General features: G+C 33.5%; 1 protein-coding gene and 1 non-coding gene across 3 annotated transcripts in view; both read left to right on the top strand.

Moving 5' to 3' along the window:
• The window catches only part of DLGAP1 (DLG associated protein 1), an 882,390-nt gene that overhangs the window by 393,068 nt on the left and 476,518 nt on the right, over positions 1-12,804 (top strand). The gene's annotated exons all lie outside the window — the stretch shown is intronic.
• On the top strand, positions 3,159-3,294 carry LOC126005239 (small nucleolar RNA SNORA51). The gene has a single exon (XR_007494408.1). It is a non-coding gene; the product is annotated as a small nucleolar RNA SNORA51 (small nucleolar RNA).

Here is a 12,804-nt window from a genome sequence, read left to right as displayed (position 1 = left end):
CCGTCACCAGTGCTACTTTCCTGACACCAACCCCATCTCCCTCCTCTCCCACTTGTTGCCTGTCCTTGAGACAGGCATTCTATTTCTCTCATTCACTAGCATTGTCATGAGAGGTGTTAGTGTTGTTATTTCTCTACCTGCACTCACCACTCATTGTGGTGAGCTTCATATTGTTGGCCGGTCCTTCCAGCCCTCATCTCTATTGTTTCTGTGTATTATCATACTGTCTTGTATTTTTCTTTAATCCTACAGATAAGTGAGACTATTCTGTATTTATCTTTCTCCCTCTGACTTATTTTACTCAACATAATAGATTCCATGTCCATCCATGTAGAGGAAAATTTCATAACTTCATATTTCCTGATGCCTGCATAGTATTCCATCATGTGTGCATATGTACCACAGTGTCTTTAGCCACTCATTAGTTGTTGTGTATCTGGGTTGTTTCCAGATTTTGGATATTGTAAATAGTGCTGTAAAGAATATAGGTGAGCAGAGGGCATTTTTGTATTGTGTTTTATAAAATATCATTTTTATAAATTATTAATACATTATAATATAAATTATTATATAATAATATAATATATTGTATAAATTATTAAATATTAAAATATTTGTCAATATTTTTATAAAGTGGTAGGAAAAATATTGGATAAACAGAATCAAATTATAAGTAAATACATATATTTACTTAGAATATTCATTGTACAATATTATGAATAAAATCAATATAGCTGTATCATATGAAAGTTAAGAAAATAAATTCTAAGATTTCTCACAGGAAAAAGTTAAATTTATTTATATTCTTTCTATAGAAAAAGATAGATGTTAACTGATACTATTGTGTTATATAATTTAATTTTATTACAAATATATGTTAGTTATTTTTCAATGATTTTGTAAAGAACATAATAATTTGGAGAGAATTAAATTTCAAATACTAGTATACTTTAATCATGATCAAAACAGGAAACATAAAGCTATCTATCCCTCTGAAATAAAAACAATAATAGCTTTGCTTACATATGAATGCTATATTTTATTTGATTATTATATGACTTCCTATTAGTGTTTCTGGAGACAGTACATCTTTGATGCAGCTCTTAAGTCCATTTACCATCACTTTGCCTCCTTTCATGTCCTTATTTACAAATATTTGATGATGTTCCTTCATAATACTACCATTCCTGACATCCTTACCAACTATTTATTTATATAACCACATGAAATATTTGTGCACAGATGAAGGTACTGTATGAAATAGCGCTGTCTGCTTTTAGCATCTGTTCCCTTTCTTTCTCTTCATAATTTTCTTCATATTCATACTCTATTCGCTCTGCCTTCCTTTATTCTTTTATTCATTTTTCTTCATTGTAAACATTTCCCCATTCACTGCCTGAATCAATCTGTATCCTGTGTACAATGGAGAAGTTTTTATTCAATTTAGATATCACCAATTTTCTAAAATGAGTATTAAGCAGGAGTAAATTTTGGTGCCTTATATATCAATCTGCCTCACTTCTTACAGAAATATTTTAGTGTATATATATATATTAGAGAATTTTACATCAAGTACAAACATCTTAGTTTTATATTTTACAAAGTATTCATTGGAAAAGAGCTAGGCTGGTACTTTTGTAAAATACATCTTCTGTTTTATGCTAATGCCAAATTTTAACAAACATTTCTAAATTTCATGTCATACTTTCTTCATACATATCATCAAAACTTGGTGACCAGAACTAGTATGAACCATACAGTGAAAGAACAAGAATATAAATAAAGATTCAGGAAGTTTTGTGACTCTAGAGCAGCTATTGCTAGATTCAGGGTGCCAATTAATTTTATTTAAAACTACTTAAGAATTTGCTAATGTATTAAGTCCCTCTGGTTTCTGAAAGCAGGAAATGAGACTCTCTTATGTAAAAAGCTTCTACTTTTTCTGCTATGAGATGGTGAAACATCCTTAGTAGCTCAAGGAATTCAGGCCCATTTTGACACACTATTCATGACACAGATTCCAAATTCAATGGAACTTCCATATTTAAAACAAGTAATTTTTCTTGATTAATTTGTAAGTTTTAATGCTAGATTAGTGAAAAAGAGGAAATATTTTCTCCTTTCTTTTTATTTTATTTTCTCCTTTCTATTATATATAATATATATGTGATAAAATTTAGTTTCACAAATTTTAGACTGAGGTGATTATAGGGTCACATGATCTTTTGCAAAATCTAAGCTTATAAATGAGCTGTTAGGTGGCCAAAGAAACTTTAAGTTAGAGCAATCATTGCTTCTATTTAAGTTTTTCCCATTATCCTAGAGAAGCAAATCAGACTTGGTTAAACCTTAGTACAATTGCTTCTTAGTCAAATAAACTTTTGAAAAATTTTACTCAAGGTAAAAAAAAGATATTTTGACATGTCCAGCATGTTTGATAAATTAAAAGCTTATCAAAATATAAAATGCACTTATTTTTACAAGAAAACTTCAATATTACTAATTTATGTTTAAAGATCTGGGACAAGGCAAGATTGCACCCTCTCCTCACTCCTATTCAAAAGACTACTTGAAGTACTTGCCATAGCAAATGGGCAAGAAAAAAGATATCATGGGTATCCAGATAGGAAAGGAAGAAGTCAAGCTCTCACTGCTAGCAGATGACATGAATCTCTTCTTAAAAAAAAATCTAGGGACTCTACCAAAAATCTCCTAGAAACAAAAAATTCATATAGCAAAATTTGCAAGCTCCAAAATTCATGCACAAAAATTAATAGCCTTATACACAAATAATAATAGAAAAGAAATAGACATTAAAAAACAATCCCAAACAGAAAATCAAATAATTTGGAGTCAACTTAAGTGAAGAGGTGAACAAACTATACAAAGAAAACTATACAACATTCTTCAAGAAATAAAGGAGGACACAAGGAAATGGAGACATATTCCATGCTCATGAATTGGGAAGATTAACATCAGTAAAATGGCAATATTCCCCCAAAACATTGTACAGTTTTAATGAAATCCCTCTAAGAACACTCATGGCATTCTTTGAAGAAGTGCATTAATCATTCCTAAAATTCATCTGGAACAATAAATGGCCAAGAATAGCTAAAGCAGCCCTAAGGATAAAGAAGATAGGAAGCATCATATTCCCCAACTTTAAATTGTATTACACACAGGCTTGTGTTCTTTACACTGACTGTATAGAAAGAGGAGGTACAGTAAATGCACCCCATATACACCTCAACCCAGGCCCTTTGCCTGGTCTGTATTGTGAATTGGGGGACAAAAAAATAAATTGTATTACAAAGCAATATCATTAAAACAGCATGGTACTGAAATAAAGACAGACCCTCAGACTAATGGATAGACATGAATATTCAAAATGACCCTCTGAGATGCAATCAATTAATATTTGATAAAGGGGCAAGAAACACAAAATTGGGCAAAGAAAGCCTCTTCAACAAGTGGTGTTGGGACAACTGGTCACTCAAATAAATGCAAAGGAGGAAACTCGAACTTCCATTTATCACCATGCACAAAAATCAAGTCAATGAATTAAAGACCTTTATATCAGACTCAAAAATTATAAGATATATAGAAGAAAACATAAGCAAAACACTCCATGACATTGAAACTAAAGACATCTTCAAGGAGGAAACACCACTGTGAAAGCAGAGATTAACAAATGGGATTACATTAAACTGAGAAACTGGTGAGTGTAGTGCTTCTTCAAATCAAAGGAAACAGTATTGTAATTTTGCACTGATGAAAGGGGATGTTCTGTTTATAACTGAAACCCAACTACAATCATGCTTGTTATCATGGTGCTTAAATAAAATTTTTTATAAATAAAAAAAGAAGAATCAGTGACTAGAGTTTAAAAGTCACCCTCAGAATGAGAGAAACTTCCTACAACACTCATCAGATAAGGGGATAATATCTAAGATATCCATAGTACTGACAGAACTTAACAAAAAGAAATCATCTAACCCCATCAAAAATTGGGGAGAAGAAATAAACATACATTTCCTCACAGAAGAATTATAGATAGCCTAAAAGCATATGAGAAAAATGTTCCACATCACTAATTATCTGGGATATGCAAATAAAAACAACAATGAAATATCATCTCTTGCCACAGACACTGATACATGTCACAAACAAGAATAACCACTGTTTGCTTAGATGTGGAGAGAAAGAAACTTTCATTCACTGCTGGTGAGAATAATGCTCTCTAGTGTAGCCTTTTGGAAAACAATATGAATATTCCTTAACAAACTGGACATTGAGCTCCCATATGATCCAGCAATACCACTAGGTATATCCCTAGACCACAAAAACAATACAATAATGGCCTCTGCACACATATGTTTATAGCAGCAGTATCTATAATAGACAAAATCTGGAAATGACCCATGTGCCCAAACTACAGATGAGTGGCTCAAGAAACTCTGGTATATCATCTATACAATGGAATACTGTGTAGCTGTTAGAACAAAATGAAGTCACGAAATTTGCTTATACATGGATGAATTTGGAGACCATTATGTTGAATGAAATAAGTCAGAGGGAGAGCGATAAATAAAGAATAGTCTCATTCACTCATATGTGGAATTTAAGAAGAATAAAAGAGTATAATAAGAAAACCGAGAGAAATAGAGATAAGGGCTAGAAGACCAGTCCATGATAACAAGTTTATCACAAAGAATGGTAAGTGAAATTAGAGAAATAACTACACTAACAACCACCATGACAATGGTAGAGAGAGAAATGCAATGCCTTTCTTAAAGACAGGCAGGGGTTGAGGGGAAGTAGAATAGGGGGGGGACAATTGTGACAGTAAAGTTTCACTGGTGAAGGATGATGTACATTTTATGGCTGAAATTCAATAACTAACATGTTTTTAACCAGTGTGCTTAAATAAAGAAATTATTATTAAAAACAATTTATGTGTGTAATTATTTTATGTGGATAAGTTTGCAAACCATGTTATCATTTAATGGAAGGGATGATAAAAATGTGATGTTTATTAATTTTGTATGATATATTAGAACATCAAAAAATAAATCAGCATATAAAAGTAAAATTGTTACCTAAAATAGAGAAAAAGGAACAGAAATGGGAATTTGTTTGTAGGTTTGTCTTTATATCAAATATAATTTTATAAATTCTAAAGCAATTTCTAAAGATCTAAAGGAAATGCAGACAACTGAGCCTGCTTAACCAGTAGGTGGCATATAAACACTGCAAGGATTCTAAAACTGACTTGACTACCCTAAGTGTAATGTTATAATAGAAATAAAAACAACTATAGAGCTTCACCTTTTATTTGTTGGTGATATTATTTGTCTTTCTATGATAATAATGTGTGTTGTCAATAAAGTAGGTAAATATTGGGTTATTACCAAACTGAATAATTGACACGGTAAAACAACATAGTAAAAAAGTACTAATAATATCCGGTGCTCATTGATAAAGCTAATGACTAGAATGTATTAAATTTAGGTTTGATCTCCGGTACAACTTTCCAAAAAAGGGAACAAAAACTTGAGGTATAAATAATTTATAAAGTTGTGACTTATTAAACCAAATATTCCTCAGTTTCTTTCCTCAATAAGTCTTAGGAAGAATTTTCATCCCCACACATTCGGGTCATGATCTCCACCTGCCATTTCTATTGAAAGTAATCAAGGGCTCCTTGAAAAAAAATAACTGATTATAAGTTTTTTGCAGGAAATAAATAATTGATTTTAATGATTGCAGTGAATTAAAATAAATTAAATACTTTGATATGTATGAATTATTAATCATACTATTAAATTTGAGAAAGAAACCCATTTTGCATATTAATAAAGGGGAGGAGATACAGCATTTATCTTGTTTTCTCTATATAAACTATTCCAAGTAACCAAGTAGTTGATGCCTGTTCATTATTATGGAAATATTTCATTCAGTAAATCAAGAAGAAATTTTAAAGCTCAATCATCACCATTTTAAAACTTTTAATGAGTTATTCAATCTACAGAATAGTAATAAATTATTGCAAATATTATCCCCCAAAAGCTACTGTATATTTATGGAATACAGAATATACATAACACCATGTATAGAATATTTTTGCTAAATAGAACTATCTAATGACTGACACTCATAGGTCTCTCTTCTATAGGTTAGCCTCCTATAGTTATTTAACATTTGGAATAGGTGAAAAGACAAAATAAAGTATGTTTGTGTGCAAAATATATACTAGGTTGCATAGCGATATGAAAAATATCCACCTGCTAATATATTTAATATCTGCATTAAATTATATAAAACTAATGCAAAATTATATTTATGAATAACTTTATTTTATGTGAACAGATTTATAATTTATAGTAAATGTTTGTAGAGAGAAGCATATTAAATGACAGCAAAAGAACAGAAACAATGAAACACATAGTTTGAATTCATAACAGAAGCGTGAAATACATCCTTAAATACAACTAGAAACTAACTATATATAGCACATAATTTTATCAATGGCAGAAATCTTATCAATTTCAGATACCTACAGTTTTGAAAGTGGGTGCTGAAAAATCTATGGAGTTGTTGGAATAGGAAGATGGGACTAGGTAACTCTGTTACATAACACTGTTATGGTATGAATTACAGACCAAGTTGGAGACGGGATCAGGACTCTGGAGGCACTTGATTCTTCTCCTACTAAGGAATGAAAGACCCATTTGCTAATAGTGACTAGATACTAAATTTCAGTAATGTTAGCAGAAATATCGTAGCCTGCAGTTGGGATAAGAGGGAAGTCCCAGTAACTTCAGCAGGCTTAGCGTGTCTGAATCTTCACCTACTGTACCATCAGAGCTATGCCTCCAGTTAGCTGTCAAAGCTTTGGGCTCCAAAAAAAGTCATTGTGACCAGCAGAGAGAGAACTTGCATAGTGCAAAACGCTAAAACTATTTTCTTCATTATTAGAGATTCAGACAAGACAGTCTTCATTGTAAATCACCAAAAGCAGCTGATTCCTATGGTCAGGCTTCCTTTGGTCATTCCTATGGTCATATGTGATCATGACTATTGAACTCAGAACAGGTCTGGTTACAAAATGAGGGGATTTTAGGAGCCTGGTAGGAGATTTGCCTTGCAAGTCGCCAATCTAGATTTGATCACCAGTATCCCATTTGGTCCCCTTAGTCTGTCAGATGTAATCTCTGATCACAGAGCCAGGAGAACCCCTGAGTGTCTTTGAGTGTAAACCAAAGAGAGGGAGCAATGATTTCATACTTAAATTGACTTTCCCAGCCAAGTCAGGCTTTGAAGGAAATTCTGATAAATCAACCTCATTCACATCCCCAAAGTTTCTGAAAAAGAAAGCAAACTTAAAATAAGTACTTTCAAAGTTTTCTGTTGGAAACACCAAGAAAATACCATAGGAACCGAAGAGATTGTATAGTGATTAAGGCATTTGCCTGGCATGGCCCCCTCCCAGATTCAGTTCCCAGCACTGAATATGGTGCTCTGATTACAGTCAAGTAAAGCCCAAAAGTCACAGAAAGATAAATCTAGCAATAGACTAACTGTAAAAGAAAATTTAACCCCAAGTTTATAAAAATGTATACATACTAAAATAATAAGTGAAATTCTGAATATAAGACAAATGCTTACTTTACAGAATAAAATACATAGTAAGAGAGAAAAAAGAAAACACAAAAGCAAAAGTAGTCTTCACAAAAAAGAATGAAATTTCCAAAAAAATTCCATACAGATGCTAGCTATGAAAAATAGTAAAATAAGAAAACTTCTATGGAAAGTTAATCAAGACTCAGTCATACAATGGAAAAAATAAGTGAAATCGAAGTTAAAATTCCAACTATGACAAATGAAAGAGCCAAATTTAGGAAAATAAAGAAGATATCATTAGACAAGAAAAGTAAATAACCACAGAAGTCTAGGGAGCTGAGAAAACACCCTAATAACAAAATTCAAAAATGTATACACCTTGTCACATCAGTGTTAAATTTCAAACATCAATGACAAGAATACAGGCTGCTGGATAATGGCAGCAGAGATACATCTAACAGACAAAGCCACCCTGATCACCCACCCTATGATCAAATTTATCATGATTAAACTCAACAGTGCCAGAATCTCAATTCTAAACTCCTGCGGGCAGGAATTTTTTACTATGTAAAAGTGTTAAATATGATTTCACTGATTTGTCAACATTTTTATAATTTCTTATAAAATTCATGCTTAGCAAATCTATGAAAATTTAAATATGTTCTTTTCAGTGGTTTGTGAAGTGCACTCTGGAAAATTGGAATGCTTTACGTCAGGGAGATGGCTCAAATGAATGTAGCATATGCTTTTCATTTGGGAGACTCTGTGAACCCAGAAACTGCGTTGTGTCTTGAGCACCTGACTAGGAGCTTCTTTTGAGCACTTCAGAATATGGCAGAAGAAAAGTATTATTACTAAAGTATAATCTCAAAATTTTAGTATCTGTTATATCTGATAAATGTATCACTGAAAGTTTTTGTTCAGCTCTATTTCTTCCACACCTCTATTATTTTCCCTAAATGAGATAAAAAGTATGAAGATATTCTTTTATGAATTTATGAATAACTTCATAAAAGTTACTTGTTGAATTAAGTTTACTGAGATTTCAAGTTTTCCTTTTTAACACCATGATTACAGAATTGTTCATGTTTGTTTTCTTTTTTCTTTTACTTTATGTTTTCAGGTCTGATATTAAGGTATTTAATCCATTTGGATTTGACCTTAGTGCATGGCATTAATTAGAGGTCTGCATTCACTTTTTTCATGTAGTTGACCAGTTTTCCCAACATCACTTGTTGAAGAGGATTTCTTTGTTCCACTTTATATTTCTTGCCCCTTTATCAAGGAGTGTTCATCGGTATTCTTATAAGGATTACATGAAATCTATGTAGTAAAACACTGCTTTGGATGGGCTTGGATGGTGGAAATCGAGGCTTTGTCCTTAGGCCCCGGCCACATAGCTCCATCCCCCCATTAACCGCAGGTCATCACCTTCAGGTGGTCATGGTGGGAATCAAACTCACTCAAACAGGCTTTATGAGAGATAACATCTTTATTGGCCCTGGCCCACGTGTGTGGCCTATATCATAACCAATTATGCTGTATTCCGCCCTGCATTGTACTTGTCTCTCCGCCATCTCTGCTTCTGCTACCTCTCCATGCTGGTAAAGACCCTAATCCCTTGGTGCAAAGGCCTTATCTAACCCTCCAAGGAATGGGCGGGGTCTTGCAGGTAAAGATACACGTAATATCCGCCCAAGACCCTTCTCAGAATTGGGCGGGTTTTGCAGGTAGATTCGGGGTGGAGTTATTGCTTTGGGAAGTATTGCCTTTTTTTTTGGTGGGGGGGCCACACCCGGCAGTGCTCAGGGGTTACTCCTGGCTGTCTGCTCAGAAATAGCTCCTTGGGACACCGGGATTCGAACCAACCACCTTTGGTCCTGGATCGGCTGCTTGCAAGGCAAACACCGCTGTGCTATCTCTCTGGGCCCAAGTATTGCCATTTTAATTAAATTTATCCTACTATCCCATGATCAGGTATATGTTTCCATTTCCTTGTCAAAAAACAAAAACAAAAAATAAATGGGGCCGGAGAGATAGCATCGAGGTAGGGCGTTTGCCTTGCATGCAGAAGGTCAGTGGTTTGAATCCCGGCATCCCATATGGTCCCCTAAGCCTGCCAGGAGCAATTTCTGGGCTTAGAGCCAGGAGGAACCCCTGAGCACTGCCGGGTGTTATCTAATAAACAAAAAAAAATTCATTTCCTTGTGTTTTCTTTTATTTATTGAAGCTAAAGACTTCAATATTAAAATCACATTTTTTATATACCTAACATAATAGGCACATCAGAATATTAGGTCATTTGTCTCTCATTTCATTGTTAGAAACTATTAAATGGCATAAAATGTCTGTTTTCATGAAATTGGTTAAAAAGTAATGCAGTTTTAATATTTTATAATATTTTATAAGGACAAATGTGGTATAATGCCAAAAAAGCTTACAAAACCATATTGTGTAAATAAATTTGGGGTATTTTTTCCTCTACGCATGTTGCACCAAAATGAAGAAACACTAGGGGGCAGTGCTGTCAGCGCAAATATCTCATAGGAATGAAAATAGACCACTCCAGTCACAAAGTTCTAGTATATAAAATCTACTAACAACAAAACATAATAACTTCACTCAGTTTACCTGTATTATATTTTTCTGAAGCCTTTAAGAAGAAATACAGCTCAAATTTCAGCCCTAAGGTTGGTGATAATTTCAAAATATAGGTAATTAATAAAGCATCTATTATTTATAATTAATCCATAGAGGTATCTACTACCTACAGAAAAAATAAGGTTAGATACAATAAAACCTTTTTTATCATTCAAAAATGATATTTTGTTACCTTAAAAACAAAATTCTTATAAGTAGTGACATATACATTTTGCAAAGTATGTTAAGCATAACCTATAGATATTTAATATATAATATGAATATTTACATATCAAAAATAATTTTGAATTCCAGTGTCTTTTTATTATGCAGTGAATTTTATAATAGTCAAGCAACAAATCAATATTTTTTTATTTTAGGTGAGTAAAATCTAAAAGGTGTTACATGAACTATACTCTGAATAATGGTTTTGACCTACTTATATTTTAATAAATAGTTTTAGAGAGTTCACATTTAATCTTCAATAATTCTTAAAATCCATTTAGAATTTGTAATTGAGCAGCAGGTGGTTCCAATGATTATGAAAATGCTTTAATATAATGAATCCTAGTTAATTTTTATTCATTTCTTTAGATCTGTTGGCTTTAAAATGATACCTGGAACTTTAATAGCTTGTTTCTTGAAATTTATAAACAATGAATGGTTTATTCTCCTCTATTTGCTCACAATCCAGTTTGGGGATCATGTTTGTTTGGTTTGGTTTGGTTTGGTTTTTGGGCCACACCCAGTGACACTAATGGGGTACTCCTGGCTCTGCACTCAGAAATCGTTCCTAGGTTGGGGGACCACAAGGGATGCCTGGGATCAAACTGGTCCATCCTAGGTCAGCTTCTTGCAAGGCAAAATCCTACTGCTGAGCCACTGCTCGGGCCCCTTGTTTTTGTTTTGATCTGGAAGGAGCAGTTCACCATTATTTGTATCATGTTTGAGGTAACTTTGTTTAACTTTGTGTACCATGGAAATGAGACTTCATCTCAGAGATGAAATAAATTTAGCTTTTTATTTTGGTTTTTGAATTATACTCAGTCATGCTCAGAATTTACTCCTAACTCTGGAAACCATATAGTTGTTAGAGATCTAACCTAGTTCAGCTTAGTGCAAGTCAAGTACCCTATTCCCTATAGAATTGCTTCAGTCCCTTAATCCCATTTTCAGGGAAGCCAAAAAGGTGCAGAGAAAGCAACTAGAGAGGTTGTATTAATCAAATGGAGAATAGTTCCAAACCTGTCTGAAGAAAGAGTAGTATTTCTCAAACCTGTGTGAACCTTAAAAACAGTGGAAATCCACTTAGAGAGGTCATGTTGATCCAATCAGACTAGGAGGAAGTAGCCAGATAGATACACAAATAGAAGCACAATCTACCTTCTCTTTGGTTAGACTCCTCACTTAACCACTCAGAAATGGTCAGGAAGGGTGACAACTGGAAGGAATGGGGATAGCAACAACAATGGATTCTAAGAGAACCATTGAATATAATGACTTGTTATTGACAATCTGAATCTTGGGAGGTTGTTAATATATACACTTTTAGCTTTTCTCTTTACTTCCCATATTCTTAGGAAGCCTAAGGGAAAAAAAATATTGTAAAGAGATATTCTTTACAAATGTCAGACTTACATATGGAAACTTTTTATCTTTCTCTCATGCTACGTGCTTTGTTGTTATTGTTGTTGTTTCTTTGTTTGTTTGATTGATTAAAGACAGATTTTTCTGTTACAAAAGGTCTAGAAGTATTTCTTCTCAGCATTTCAACATGATAGCTCTTGAGAGACTGAAAGAAGCTGCTACTTTCAGATGTTAGTGGTCCTGAGAAATAAGACTGGGTTCCTTTCCTCCAGTTGCTCTAAGGAGGTACCATAAATTTCCCTAGAAAAACTAATTGTCCCCTGTGTGGACCATTAAAATCTCACTTTCTTGATGGGCTCATTTACAGCTTTTTCTTTCTATATTATAATCTACTTAAACCTCCAACATAAAAAATATAATTTAAATATAAAATATGTTGTCATTTTCATAAAACATTGTTCTCATTGTGTCCCACCCCCACATTTCCCCCATTCCTTATTTTACCGAAAGGGTGAAGAAAATATCTCAATGGTTTCATTCTAATTAAACCATCATTAAGTGACTAATGATGTTGTCATATATCCATATAGAGAGAAACAGAGAGAAAGCTTCTATAATAAAGCAACTGATTAAAGCAAGTAACTCCCTTCCAAAATGAATATTTTGCCCTGACATATACAGGGCAAATAAAATTTATTATATTATTTTTTTTCCTAAGGCTTCACTGCATTATTCAAAGGAAGTCATGCCTTGCTTTTTGTTTTGGTTTGGTTTTGGTTTTGGTTTTTGGTTTTTTGGCCACACTTGGTGATGCTCAGGGGTTACTCCTGGCTCTGTGCTCAGAAATTACTCCTGGCTTGGGGGGACCATATGGGACTCCGGGGGATTGAACTGTGGTCCATCCTAGGTCAGCTTCATGCAAGGCAAACACCCTACCGCTGTGCCACCACTCCA

This window comes from Suncus etruscus, chromosome 3 (assembly GCF_024139225.1).
Source record: "Suncus etruscus isolate mSunEtr1 chromosome 3, mSunEtr1.pri.cur, whole genome shotgun sequence".
NCBI lineage: Eukaryota > Metazoa > Chordata > Mammalia > Eulipotyphla > Soricidae > Suncus > Suncus etruscus.
This window is presented reverse-complemented; position numbering and strand designations above follow the sequence as displayed.